A 12,653-nucleotide genomic window follows, 5' to 3' on the forward strand; every position below is an offset into this window, starting at 1 on the left:
TCATAGAGTCACAATCATGAATGAGAGATATTTTCTTCTAGTAATTACTGTTTAACAATTATTGTGGATTGGTTTAATTTGTACAAATGTGTTGCCAAATTTTCTAATATTTAAAAGTATTTTAAGCACAACAAAATGAGAATTGTTGGATGAGTGGGATTTCAAAGTCCAGTGGAAGGGTCCCTATTGCCAAATTTCCTTCCTAATGGCTCCCAGTTACCTCAGATTTCTAAATGAATGGCCATCATTTTCATTTCATAATTAGATTTTTTAAAAAAGCTTAAAATGTAGATCCACCACAGATTTAATAGACTGTTATAAATGAGCCTTCAAGTTAAAATGTCTTAAGGAAACCATTTTCATCCTCAAAAGGCATAGAGAGAGAAGGGGGAATAGATCCCTAAGCAGGGACTTGGGGGTAAGGTGAGGGTAACAGGGAACAGAAAGAATAGTAAAAATAACCAACAAGGCACAGTATTTGGCCTGTGGTAAGCATTTAATAAACCTGAGCAATTATTTTTGATTGAGTACTTATTATGTATCAGGCACTATACTAAGTACTTTACACAAATTGTTTAATTTGATTCTTTCAACAGCCCTGTGAGGTAGATATTATTTGATTGTATGCTTAAAGAAGCAGTGTTAAGCATCTTGCTCTTGTCACTTGTTTGTAAGTGGTAGGAGCAGGACTTCAATGAAGACACTTGCCCCAAGACCATTCACCTAACCACGGACACTGTGGGAAACCACAGACACTGTGAGAAACCACAGAGACATAAAACAAACTTGAGGGCTTTTACAGATGTGCCAAGAGTTGGATGTATGGTAAACCCAACAGCGCTTGAATAAAACATAGTTTACACATGCAGGCCTTAAGGAAAACTATGCCATTAGAAGAGTGGTTTCAAGGTTAGTATTTTTTCATGCTGCAGAGGAAAGAACACCTGTGTTGTGCAGTCTTCATGGTATTTGTTAAATCATTTTGATACTGTTATATAGATTGTTATTTGTTAAGCCAATTTGTTAAGGAAGTTCTTTAAGTGCGTCTTTTCATCTTTATTCCTTTTACTGACTCTTTAAAGTCTGACAGTAAGGGTCAGATTTTTCAAAATTTGCTCCGGGCCCTGGTTGCCTATCTCAGTGTGTGTGTGTGTGTGTGTGTGTGTGTGTGTGTGTGTGTGTGGAGAGAGAGAGACAGAGACAGAGAGAGAGATTGACACTTGAGGGTCAGCGCCATCTTGTGTGCTTCCCTTGGTTCCCCTGCAGTGTTTAGCATAGAACTGTTGAGCTATCAGTTGAAGCATAATACTCATTATATTGAATTGTGTGAAGATTATCTTTTATGTTTAAGACACTCTAAGACCTAAATGTAGTTTTCTTTCTTAAAGCTTTCAAAATTAATTTTAGAAGTATTATAAAATATTGTTATCATCAAATAGTGCCGACAATACTTCTATTAAATACATTATACTTATGTGCATACATGGTCATGGCAAATATCGCTTGCTTAAAAGATCACCTTTTTTAAAATAAAAAAATCTAGGTAGTACTTTCCAACATTTGTGAAATCTTAGGCATGGGCTATCAGAATTTAAGGACTCTTAGTCCAACTCTTCTTTCTGATAATCAGAAATTCGCAGAAGCAGGAATTCTCAAATCTGAAGCTAATTTGAGAAATTTGGCAACGAGGTAAAACAGGAAAAAGTTCTGATCCTTTGCGAAGAGTGGCTGTTATACTAACTTTAATATATGGGGCGTTTTATGCCTGAAATCAAGGAAGACAGGATGCTGATCCTGTTTTAAAAAAGAACTACACCTATGTGAATAGGCATACAATCAGCAATGCTATTTCTTTGTACATGATGGAAAATGAAGAAAGTTTCCATTCCTAGCAGGTCATCAATTTAATGGGGTGGGAGGGGGGCCGTGAATTCTTTTTCCCTGTGTGAGTTCCAATGACGCGATCCGGTCTTTTCTTCATGAGAGCAACTGAAAAAGAGACTCTGAGATCATCACCATCAAAGACAGTTCAATGACTGTCTTCATGGGGAGATACGTCGGTTCGTAGTACAAGCAGATCTGTTGTCTAGTGGCTTTCAAGTCAAGACAGTGTGATATCCACTTCCGGCTCAAACGAAGTTCCGAGTGCACACCAGTCATTCCGTAGTCGGGTGGGAAGGGTTGCTCAAGTCAGCGGGGTTCAGAACGGACTAGTTACTAGTTGTTTCATTGTTGTCCTGGCTGTGGAGGCGCCCTGAGGGACGAGGACTGCGGGATGTGCGTGTGTGAGTGCTGGTGTGTATGCGCTGAGTGTGCGCGCGCGTGAGTGTGTGTGTGTGTGGGTGGGTGTGTTGGCGGGTGCGTGTGGGGGTTGAGTGTCAGGCTTGGAGGGTCTGCGGAGTTGGGGTTCCGTTAGTGGGAGCAGGTGGCCGGTTGGGCAGCGGCTCGGGCTGGAGCAGAGCGCGAGGTGACAGCGGCCGGGCCGCGACCCCAGCCCGGCGCCGGCGTGTGGGCGGGCGTCAACGGCGGGGCGAGGGTCCCCGGGGCTCGAGGCCGGCCGGGGAGGCGCCTGCCAGCCTCGCCGGGTCACGTGGCGCGGTCACGTGGCGCGGAGCCGGGCCCAGCGGCAGCGGCGGCGGTTGAGGGAGGCGGAGACTCGGCCGAGACGCGGAGGGAGGCGGCGGCGGCGGCGGCGGCGGCGGGGCTGCTGGAGGCGGAGAGGCGCGGAGGAGCGCGGGGCCACCGCACGGCCGCCCGGAGGTGAGGCGGGCGGGAGCCGTTGTCACCAACGCCCTCCCGTGTGTGGAGGCAGCGGGCCCAAGCGTCGGCCGGGGCGCCCTGCGGAGCCGGGCCGGACGCCTGTCCCCTCGAGGCGGGCGCAGGGGCCCCCAGCCCCAGCCAGGCCCCTCTGCCGGGCGCAGTGGGGGCGCGGCGGGCGGCACCCGGCCGGGAGGGCTGCAGCGCCCCGGGCTGGGCGGGAGGCCGGGGCTCCGGCGGGGGGCGGTGGGCGGGTCGTCATGGGGGGCTCTCCCGAGGGCGCGGAGGGGAGACGGTGGCCGACACCCGGGCTCGGGGCGGCGCTGGCTGCTGTTGAGCTGTTTTCGCCTTTTGTTTCAGCGTATTATCAGAAAATGGGGCGAAAGAAGAGCTTGGTGTGCGTGTGTGTGTAAATCAGGAGGCGTTTGGCTTGGAGCCATTTTTTCCCCTTAATTGTGGAGACAGAAGATCCCTTAAAACGGTTTCCCCGGGGAGACCGGGCTGTGCTCCTCCTCTTCCTCCCCAGCGTGTAGATGGAGTGGATTTCCCTGCTGCCCCTGCCCACCTTCTCTTCCTCCAGTCTAGTCTGTCTCCCTCCCTCCTTCCCCTTCCTGCCCGTTCCACCTCTGTGAAACCCCGGGGCTAGCGGGGTGTCTGCAAAGCGGCCCGGTCACCTGTCGTGGCAGCTGCATGGAAATGCTGGCGCTTCTGCTGTCTGGTCTGTGCTGTTTCCTCTGGCAAATCACGGCGATTCCGCTCAGAATATCAACCCTTCCTCTTTTCCCTGCGCTTCAAAACAAAGTGCATGATGCTGGTTCTGAAGTTTGACCCGCTTGGGCAATTAGCAGGGAGAGGTGTCTACTTTTATCTGTCGCACCACTTCAAGGTTGGAAAGGTGAGGGCCATCTAGCTTTGTGGGAGGAAACAAGGGTGACACAGTCCTATTGGGAATGGATGTGACTTACCTGCTAATTGCCATGGTGATTTGAAAGTCTTCTAACACTTCTCTCCTTGGGGACAATCAACTTCCCTTACAGGGAGCTGTTTCCTGGGTTTCTCTGTTTGGGGGCTCTCCTCCTCTTTGTACTTTGCAATAGTTCAGCAGCATCTTAAGGATGCCCAGTAGGCAGGTTTTTAGAAAAGCACAGGGAAAACCATTTATTTCAAAGGTTGTGAAGAATGTAAATATCCGTGGGGGTGGGGAGGAAGTTTCCTTTCATCGTGCCTCTCCTCTCGGTGTCTCAAATTTCCATTTCTTAGTAGCTGGAGTTTATTTCTTGCAGGCAAGGCCGCTGGAAATGGTGTAGTCCTGGAGAGTGCTCACCACCAGGCCCCGCAGCACGAGATTGCTGGGCTTGAGGTTGTGATGGATGTGAAGTGACAGGGCACCTTGCACATAGCCACACAGCAACCCAGAGAGCCACTGCTGAGTCCCCGGGGCGGCTGGCGGGGCAGTTTGCAAGCTGATGTCAGCCTTGTGCCATGAGACTCACATTCAGGCTGTGGGGGGGGGGGGGTCTCAGGTATTCCCCCCTTTATTTCTTCGTAGTTTACTGTCATGGAAATGAATATGTGAATAAAGTGTGAGTAGCCACATCTAATATTTAGTTCCTCAATTTAAAGACTAGTAATTAATTGGTATGAAATAGTTGCTGAGGATGTGAATTTCCTTTAAGAATTTGAAGTGTTCTATTTTAGTAAGGTTTGTGAAAGTTGCAGTGTTTTCACGTTATGGGCGTGGTGGTGTTGACCTCTAGAGTTAAAGTATGTAGTACTGAGTTAGAGGGATCATACAGGGGACCAATTTTAACACAATGGAGCTTTCAGACATGGGAGGAGAGTGGAAAGCCAGGATTGCTTCCTGTGCCTGAGAAATAGTAATATAATGTATTTGCTACTGTATATTTTAAAACAATGACTTCATTGAGAAAAAGACGTGTGTATCAAGTTGAGCTTTCTAGTTTTCATATAGAGCTATAATATAAGAATGTCAGTTTGGTTATTCATACTTTTTTCCCACCAAAACTCGGAGTGGAAAAAAAAATTTTTTAACCCATAAAAGGATACGTGGTACTTGAAACCTGTTTTACATTAAACCATCCAACATTGATGCTGACTGATATCTCAAGTAATGAAAGACCAGTGAGAGACGTGGCAGCCTGCCTTCCAGCTGAATTTCAGCCCTTACTCACTAGATATAGGACAGAGGGTGACTCCTAGGCTTTCTTCTTGGTTTTACTACAGATTCACTGCATATTCCAATTCAAGAATGTTTGTTGAGTGCCTACCTTGTGCATGGGTAAGCGAGGACACTTATCTGTTTCACTGCATGTGCAATGCCAATTACAATCTCTTTCTGGGTCTCTTCTGTGGATGGAGAAAGAGTAAAGATTGAGTGGCCCAACTATGCATGTGATTCTTCAAATGCTTTAGAAATTGGGTAAACTTCTTTTATGAAATGTTTTGGTTTAGTTATTGCATTGGTTTCTATTTAGGATTCTGTGAAGTAGTTTCAGTGTTACCAAAGCCTTACTGAAATTGTACATTTGCCCTTAGTGACACTGCTGAGACTGCAGGGACTGTGTAATTAAAATGTGAAATTTCTTTTAATTTGTCTGGAATAATGTTAACTTAGTTACTAAATTTTAACATACTAAAACTACATTTTTTTTGGTGATAAGGTATATATAACATAAAATTTACCATCTTAACCATTTTCAAGTGTACAGTTAAGTGGTGTGAAGTACATTCATGTTGTGCAATCATCACCACCATCCATCTCCAGAACTTTTTCACCTCCCTAAACTAAACTTTGTACCCTTTAAACAGTAACTTCCCACCCCCTCTTTCCCCGGCCCCTGGCAACCACTATTCTACTTCTCTGTCTCCTAATGTGACCATTTTAGGAATCATAGGAGTGGAATCATACAGTATTTGTCCTTTTGTACCTGGCTTATTTCATTTAGTATGATGTCTTCAAGGTTTATCCATGTTGTCACGTGTCAGAATTTCCTTCCTTAAGGCTGAATAATATTCCATTGTATGTACATACTGTACTTTGTTTATAAATGTTTTAAATTTGAACATTAAATGTTAACCATGGTAACCTCATGATGATAAGGAGCTCTCACTGGAAATTATAGATACCTTTCTTTAATTAAAACAGGAAAACAAATTAGTTGTTTATGCACAGTACCTTTTGAAAATATAGGAGTCATGGGGGATAAAACTAAATGTACGTTATGTCCTGGCTGGGCCCCATCATTTCCCTTCCATGTGGATAGTGACATATGGTCCATCTTTCAGAATTTGTGGCTCATGCGGATGATGTGTTTATATCCCAGCTGATGTTATAATGGGGTACATCTTGCTGTGTGGAAGAGTTTATGGGGTTCACCCTGAGGTATAGATTGTACAGGAAGTGCAGGAAAAAGGTCTAATTGTTTCCCTGTATTTACTACTTCCCCAAATCATAAGTTAGTTCCTAGCATCCTCCTGTGGTGATAGTTGAGGGTATTTTTCTTCTTTGTGTGACTGTATCTTTTTGAACTCCTGTTTTAGTATATGTGATGTGTTTCAGTCCGTTTCTGTTATTGTCCTTTTGATGCTCAAATTGCCCAATCATTGGGCAGATGGGCTTATTTAGGTTGGCTCCAAGTCCTTACGGCCTGCCTCTAGTAATCTATGGAGCTTCCTTGCTTTCTGGTATGATGAGAAATTTCAGTTTCATCCTGTACCCTTCTTGTTCCAGACTTAGAAACAGACCAATTTGTAAAAGGAAAGAGAAAAGGAAAAGTAAATGAACCAATAAACATATTAAAATTGTCAATTTCACTAGTAACTAAATAAATGAAATTAAAAGCAAAAATAAAATACCGTTTGTTACGTATTGAATGTGTCTTCCCAAAATTCATATATTGAAGCTATTCCACCAAGTGTGATGGTGTTTGGAGAAGGGGCGTTTGGGAGGTAATTAAAGTTAGGTGAGGTCGTGAGGGTGGAGCCCTCGTGATGGGATTAGAGTCCTTACAAGAAGAGACATCAGAGAGCCCCCGCCGCACACAAAGAAGAGGTCATGTGAGCACATAGCCCGATGGCAGCTGCCTTTATGCCAAGAGAGAGGAGAGGCCCAAAATGAAACCTACCTGTTGGCCTCCTAATCTTGGACTCCTTAGCCTCCAGCATTGTGTAAAATGAATCTCTGTTGTTTAAGCTACTCCAGTCTAGGGTATTTTGTTATGGCAACCTAAGCCACTGAAGACACCATCTTTCAAATAGTATATTGGTTATATAACTTAGGCTCATTTTAGACCTTCCTGGATATGAAACAATGTGAGAAAGCTTAATATAAAGAATTATTGTGATCACTTCTGCTATGCCTTCTCTCAGTAGCCTTAATATTTGGGTACTTCCCAGTTTGGAATGGAAATAAGGATGATAGTAATTCCCAGGGCTGGTGAAGATGGAGGGAAGTGTGTACTCTTAGTCTCAGTAGGGGTATAAATTGAAGCATTCATTCTAAATAGCTGCTATTATGTATCAGGATGTAAACTTTGCATAGTCTAACTCAGCCAGTCCACATTTAGGAATTTATCCTAAAGAAATAATAGGAAAAGTTAGCAAAGATATGTGCATATAGTACCTAACTTTATTATACACAATTATATAGTAAATAACCTTAACTAAGGAATTGGTTAATAGATTATAGTACCTTCATGGCATGCAGCCATTGAAAATAATGACATGGATCTATATTAACCATTCTGGAGCGATGCCCATGATACATCATTGACTGAAAAAGGGAGGCTACAGTACTGGAGGTGTAGTGCTTACATGTCACAGGCGTAGAAAATGCTGAGCAACTGGGCTTCGGGGGCCAAAGACCAGGCCTGGGGGGGCCTAGGCTTCAGGAACCGCGGATGGACGGCCTGCTTCAGTTGCTACGGTGTCAGAGACTGAACCAACTGGTTTCATTTTGGTGTCATAGGATGCTTGTTTCCTGCAGAGAGAATATGATTGGCCTCGTTTGGGTAACTTGCCCACCCTTTGGCGTGTGTGTGAGTGTGTGTGTGTGTGAGTGAGTGTGTTTGTGTGTGTGTGTGTGTGTGTGTGTGTGTGTGTGTAGGGTTAGAATTGCTCTCTGTTCACAGTCTCACAGAGACCAGGTGGAGTGGAGAAGGGGTCATGGGGAGATTTGGGGTACTCTTAACTAAAGAAAGGGCAAGACAACATGGTAGGTGCCCACTACATCTTCAGTTAAGATTAAATTCTTTGCTCAGAAATGTTGAATTCATTACTGCATCTCCATAAATTACGGCAAACTGGTAAACTTTGGCTTTCTTTTCCCTTTAACATTCCTTTTTGGCATGTTAGGGCCTGTACAAGTGGGTCGACTCTGTTTGGTTTCTTGCTTTCATGGAAAATGATGGGTCAGAATTAAAATTTTGGAGTATTCATGGATTTAAAAAATTTTGTTGTTTTCCCCTTTAAATGTGGTTAATTCAGAATCAAATCTGTTTCTCTGATGTCAGTAAGTAGGAATAGAAGTCTTTGTACTTGTGTCAAGGATACCCACCCAGCCTTGAGAGAAAGAGTGTTTTAAGAATAGAATTGAAAAGTAGTGTTTATGGAAAGCTTCCAGTAGTAATGGTATAGAAGATTGGAGAGTGTAGAAAAATTCTGCAGGTGTGCAGAGGCGCTCGCGTGCAAATAGTATAGACTCATTGGAGTCTATACTATTTACTCTCTATACTATTTACTCTCTATACTATTTAAGACTCTCTTACTGTTACTATTTTTCATCAGGAGCATAATTAGAGTAACAATGGGTGCGAAAGAGCTTTGAGAAAGATAACATACACTATAATTTAAGATACTAATTTCTCACTTTTTTTAAAAAAAATTTCTCTTTAAAAATTAAAGACTCAATTTAGACCTTAATGGATGTGAAAGGATTTGGAAATGCATAATATAAGGTATTGTGTTGTTATAGTTATTTTTGCTATTACTTTTCATAGTCTTAATACTTGGACAGCTTCTCCCATTTTGGAACGGGCAGTATGGAACTATTGGATTAAAGCGTTTGTTGTATCAGATCTACTCATGTGTGGTTAGGGCTACGAAGTTGGCCTTCTTAATAATTTTTATGACAGAAGTGTCAACCTTTGCTTTCAAGTCTCAGCTGTTGATCCAGCTAGTTACTGGTTGGAACACTAGGTTCTAAAGGCTCTTTTGTATCTACTTTCAAAAACTATTGCTCAATGTTTTCAAATTCCACTTCAATGTTATAGACCGATTTCACTGGGTTCAGGATTTTCTCATCCTACTAAATGTTTCTTTTATCAGTTTCTTGCGAAACACAAAGGGAAGATTAGTTTAAACATCCGAAGCAGTTACTCCTGGGGTGTGTGTGTATGTGTGTGTGTGTGTGTGTGTAATTTTCAGTCTCTGGCAAGGAAAGACAAGAGTCTTGGGTAGAAAATCCTTTCTGTACCATGTTACTGTCCTTTCCACATACCTTTCCTTCATCTTTGGCTATTAAGAGTATGTGTTACCTCTCCAGGGAAGCACAAGGCGTTGCTAGTTGATTCCTGTGATAAAATAGTAGTGGCAGAGGTCCTTGATGAGTGACAGGCTGAGCTGTTAGTATTGGGATGAGTTTAATATTCATAAAAAGTTGATCAGTAGTGATGTTACATATGCTGAGACTATGCAGGATTGGCTTCGAACATCATCAGTTTTATAAGCTTTAGACAAGTCTCGTAGCCACAAAACCAGACAGACAGATTCAGCGCCATTGGTCAGAATATCAAAACATGCTTCATAAGAAGTTAGCTTATGCTGTGTATGAAAACCCTGGTCAGCCAAAGCTGACATTTTTAGGTGGCCAGGGGTACTGTTTAGAATTGCTAAATAATCAGAAAGTTTAACTATGTGTTAACATTTGTCAGATGAGAGAAGAATGCCTTCAAAAAATTCATATCTGGGGGGTGGCCAGTTAGCTCAGTTGGTTAGAACGTGGTGCTCTTAACAAGTTTGCCAGTTCGATCCCCACATGGGCCATTGTGAGCTGTGCCCTCCACAACTAGATTGAAACAACTACTTGACTTGGAGCTGATGGGTCCTGGAAAAACACACTTAAATAAATAAAAGTTTAAAAAAAAAAAAAATTCCTCCCTGGATTTAATTTCTGTGGGCGAAAGAAGCTTAAGGAGGATGGGTCATGGGGATGGACAGCCAGGTGGATGAATGTGGTTAAAACTCAGGTCACATTTTCCAGCGCCTACCAGTAGTTTGAACCGTCTTCATTTTTGTTCTTGACATCTTTTCTCATGAAATGAGAAGCCCTGTTTTGTGTTAACTGTGTAGGAACTTCACTTTTCTGAATGAGTTTTCGGATATCGGAATAATGAAATAAATTCTGTAATATTTGAAATGCTTGGAATAAAATACGACTCTTCATAAAAGATTTAAAGCTCACAGTTTGCTTATCTTATTCCAATAGTAGTAATTTTTAATACTGTGACAGAAGTGAGAATGAAAGTGGCACATGTATTGTTTTGTCTCCTTACCCAGCTTTGATTCCAAGGGACTTGGGAATACACTAGGTAGACTGGGGCATGCCCAGAGTCTCTCCATTATAGTTGACTAGCACATCAGAGGATTTATGGCCTCCTGTTTGTGTTTGATTTTGCGTCTCCCTCCTTCTCACCGTTCTCATGGCTTCGACAGCCAGGACTCTGTTATCAGTGGAAAGCAACATGCCAGTATTTGAAGTCCACAAGTAATCTCCATAATTCAATTTTATCTAATTATGTCAATGTTTAATTTTAATCACTACCAAACCTTTTCTGGACCGTTGACAAGCTGCATGCTTACATTACTATGTGGCATAGACTTAAGTTTTTGATCAGTTAAAATTCATGTTGTTTTGAAAAATTTCGTGATACAGTATAATGAATTGGATTTGTATCTTATGTGTATTTATGTTCAAGAAATGTGATACAGAAATATTAAGTACCATTGTAGGTCCCTCCTAGGCTAAAAATGCTTTTCTTTACAGAGGTCTAACAGTGTTCTGTAAGGTGCTTTGAAATCAGCTTTCTAGGAATTTAGGAATATATTTATTGTAGAGAAGTAGAGAAGTCTCAAGGTTGACGATGGTTCAGAAATGGTGTGAGTATCATTTTTAATTCTGAGAGCCATGGGCTATCACAGTGTCTTCCCTTTCGTAGCTTTCTGTGTTTTGCAAATAACTGTGGTCTCCCTGGTTGACTAATGGTCATAGAAATGGAATCTCCTTGGCTGTCCGTTGTCTGTGTTCAGAGGGTGAAGAAGTTCTTTCTCTTTCACATGACATGGAAAGATGTGCGTGTGCTTGGCTTTGGGGAATTGATCTATTTCTCCGGTGTATGTAAGACGGCCAAGACTTCTTGTAGGAAATAAGGTAAGCACTGTCATGTGAAAGATGCCAATAATCTCTGGAGGTCAGTTTAAGATAATTACTTCAACCTTTCCATTTCAGTCAGTTTTTTTCAAACCTTTTACTTGATTGTTAATGACTAGCAAAATTGGTTTGAGGTGAACCTCCTTTGCTAATGGGCAGTAAAGGGGACCCAAAGTGAGTGTCTGAAGAAGGAGGCATGCTGGGGGGTCTGGACTCGTTTACAAACTAGAGCATGAGTGAGCTTCTAGAAGTTAACATTGGGTTTAACTTCATTTTGTGTCTATCTGGGCTTAAGTGCTGTCTTTTACTTCATAATGTTATTTTGAGAAGTGAACTATCCTGTAGCGTCGGAAAAAACTCCAGATAAGTAAGGCAGTAAAAATCTGCGAAAGATTTCTGGAAGAAAATAGTTAATCAACTGCGGTGCAAACTTGCAGCTACTGAATTTTTAGTCCAGTGATTTTAATCATGGGCCCACATTCTCTGTGACAAATATTTTGTTTCTTGGCTCTGTACTGTTTTATGTGTGGGTCTTTGAGGTTGCATGAGAGTTACAACTTTCTGCTTCTTAATTTTTAATATGATAATATGACTAATAGTTAATACAATTCTAACTGACTTCATATAAACTATATGTATATGGGGATATCTTGAAAAAAGTATATTATCTGGTCCACTTCTAAATTTAAAAACAGAAATAACAATACCAAAAATTACTGAGATAGGTTGATTCTAGTTAAAACTGCTGATTTAGAGGTTACTGTATTTAAAAAAGTGCTTTTTCTTTGAATAGGTAGCCTCTCTGGAAATCCGGGTAAATGGGGCTGCAGATGGGAGGTGACTGCCCACCTGTGGTGAATGCTTTTTCTGCTACCTTCTGTTCACCTGATTGGCTGGTGCAAAAATGTGAGTCTAGTTTTGACATGTAAGGTCTTTGCACACGTTAGACTTTTCTTAGGATTTCCGCTTCTGGTTGTGGTTTGACTTATTTTCATTATTGTGGGCACCAAGTCGCTAGCTTGACATTCTGGGCTCATGAAGAGGAAAAGAGTTTTGGATTCTAGAAGGAGACTTTGGCTAGGAGTGGTCAAACAAATTAAACAGGAGCTAGCTGCCTCTGCAGGAAGCTGCAGTGAAGCTCTGCTTTCTCTAGTAGAACTCCTAAGCTAGTGGGATTGGGAGGCAGCGGACGGGCTGGGAAAACATGTGGTTTCAGGAGACTCTGAATTCAAGTTTGGACATGGCATAGATTTAACAGTGTGAAAGCAGTTGTAGCAGATAGAGCACCTAGGAATGTCGGACCCCCCACTTTCTAATAAAAAGTTTACTGTGTTATGGACACTAACTCCTGTGTGCATGTTATAAATATTTCACCAGTTTGTTGCCTTTTAACTATCACTCTACTCATGACATATTTCAATATATAAAAGTTTAAATTTTCTATGTAGTA

At 42.2% G+C, this 12,653-nt stretch overlaps 1 protein-coding gene across 2 annotated transcripts in view; it reads left to right on the forward strand.

The window, feature by feature from the left end:
• The first annotated feature begins 2,657 nt into the window (after window positions 1–2,657).
• TULP4 (TUB like protein 4) overlaps window positions 2,658–12,653 on the forward strand; it is a 199,032-nt gene continuing 189,036 nt past the window's right edge. The window contains exon 1 of one of the 2 annotated variants that reach the window (XM_033098416.1): window positions 2,658–2,760. The gene's annotated coding sequence lies outside the window, so the exon portion shown is untranslated. The remainder of the gene's footprint in view (window positions 2,761–12,653) is intronic. The other variant, XM_033098412.1, reaches the window with a different exon arrangement.

This window comes from Rhinolophus ferrumequinum, chromosome 3, assembly GCF_004115265.2.
Source record: "Rhinolophus ferrumequinum isolate MPI-CBG mRhiFer1 chromosome 3, mRhiFer1_v1.p, whole genome shotgun sequence".
NCBI classification, from domain to species: domain Eukaryota; kingdom Metazoa; phylum Chordata; class Mammalia; order Chiroptera; family Rhinolophidae; genus Rhinolophus; species Rhinolophus ferrumequinum.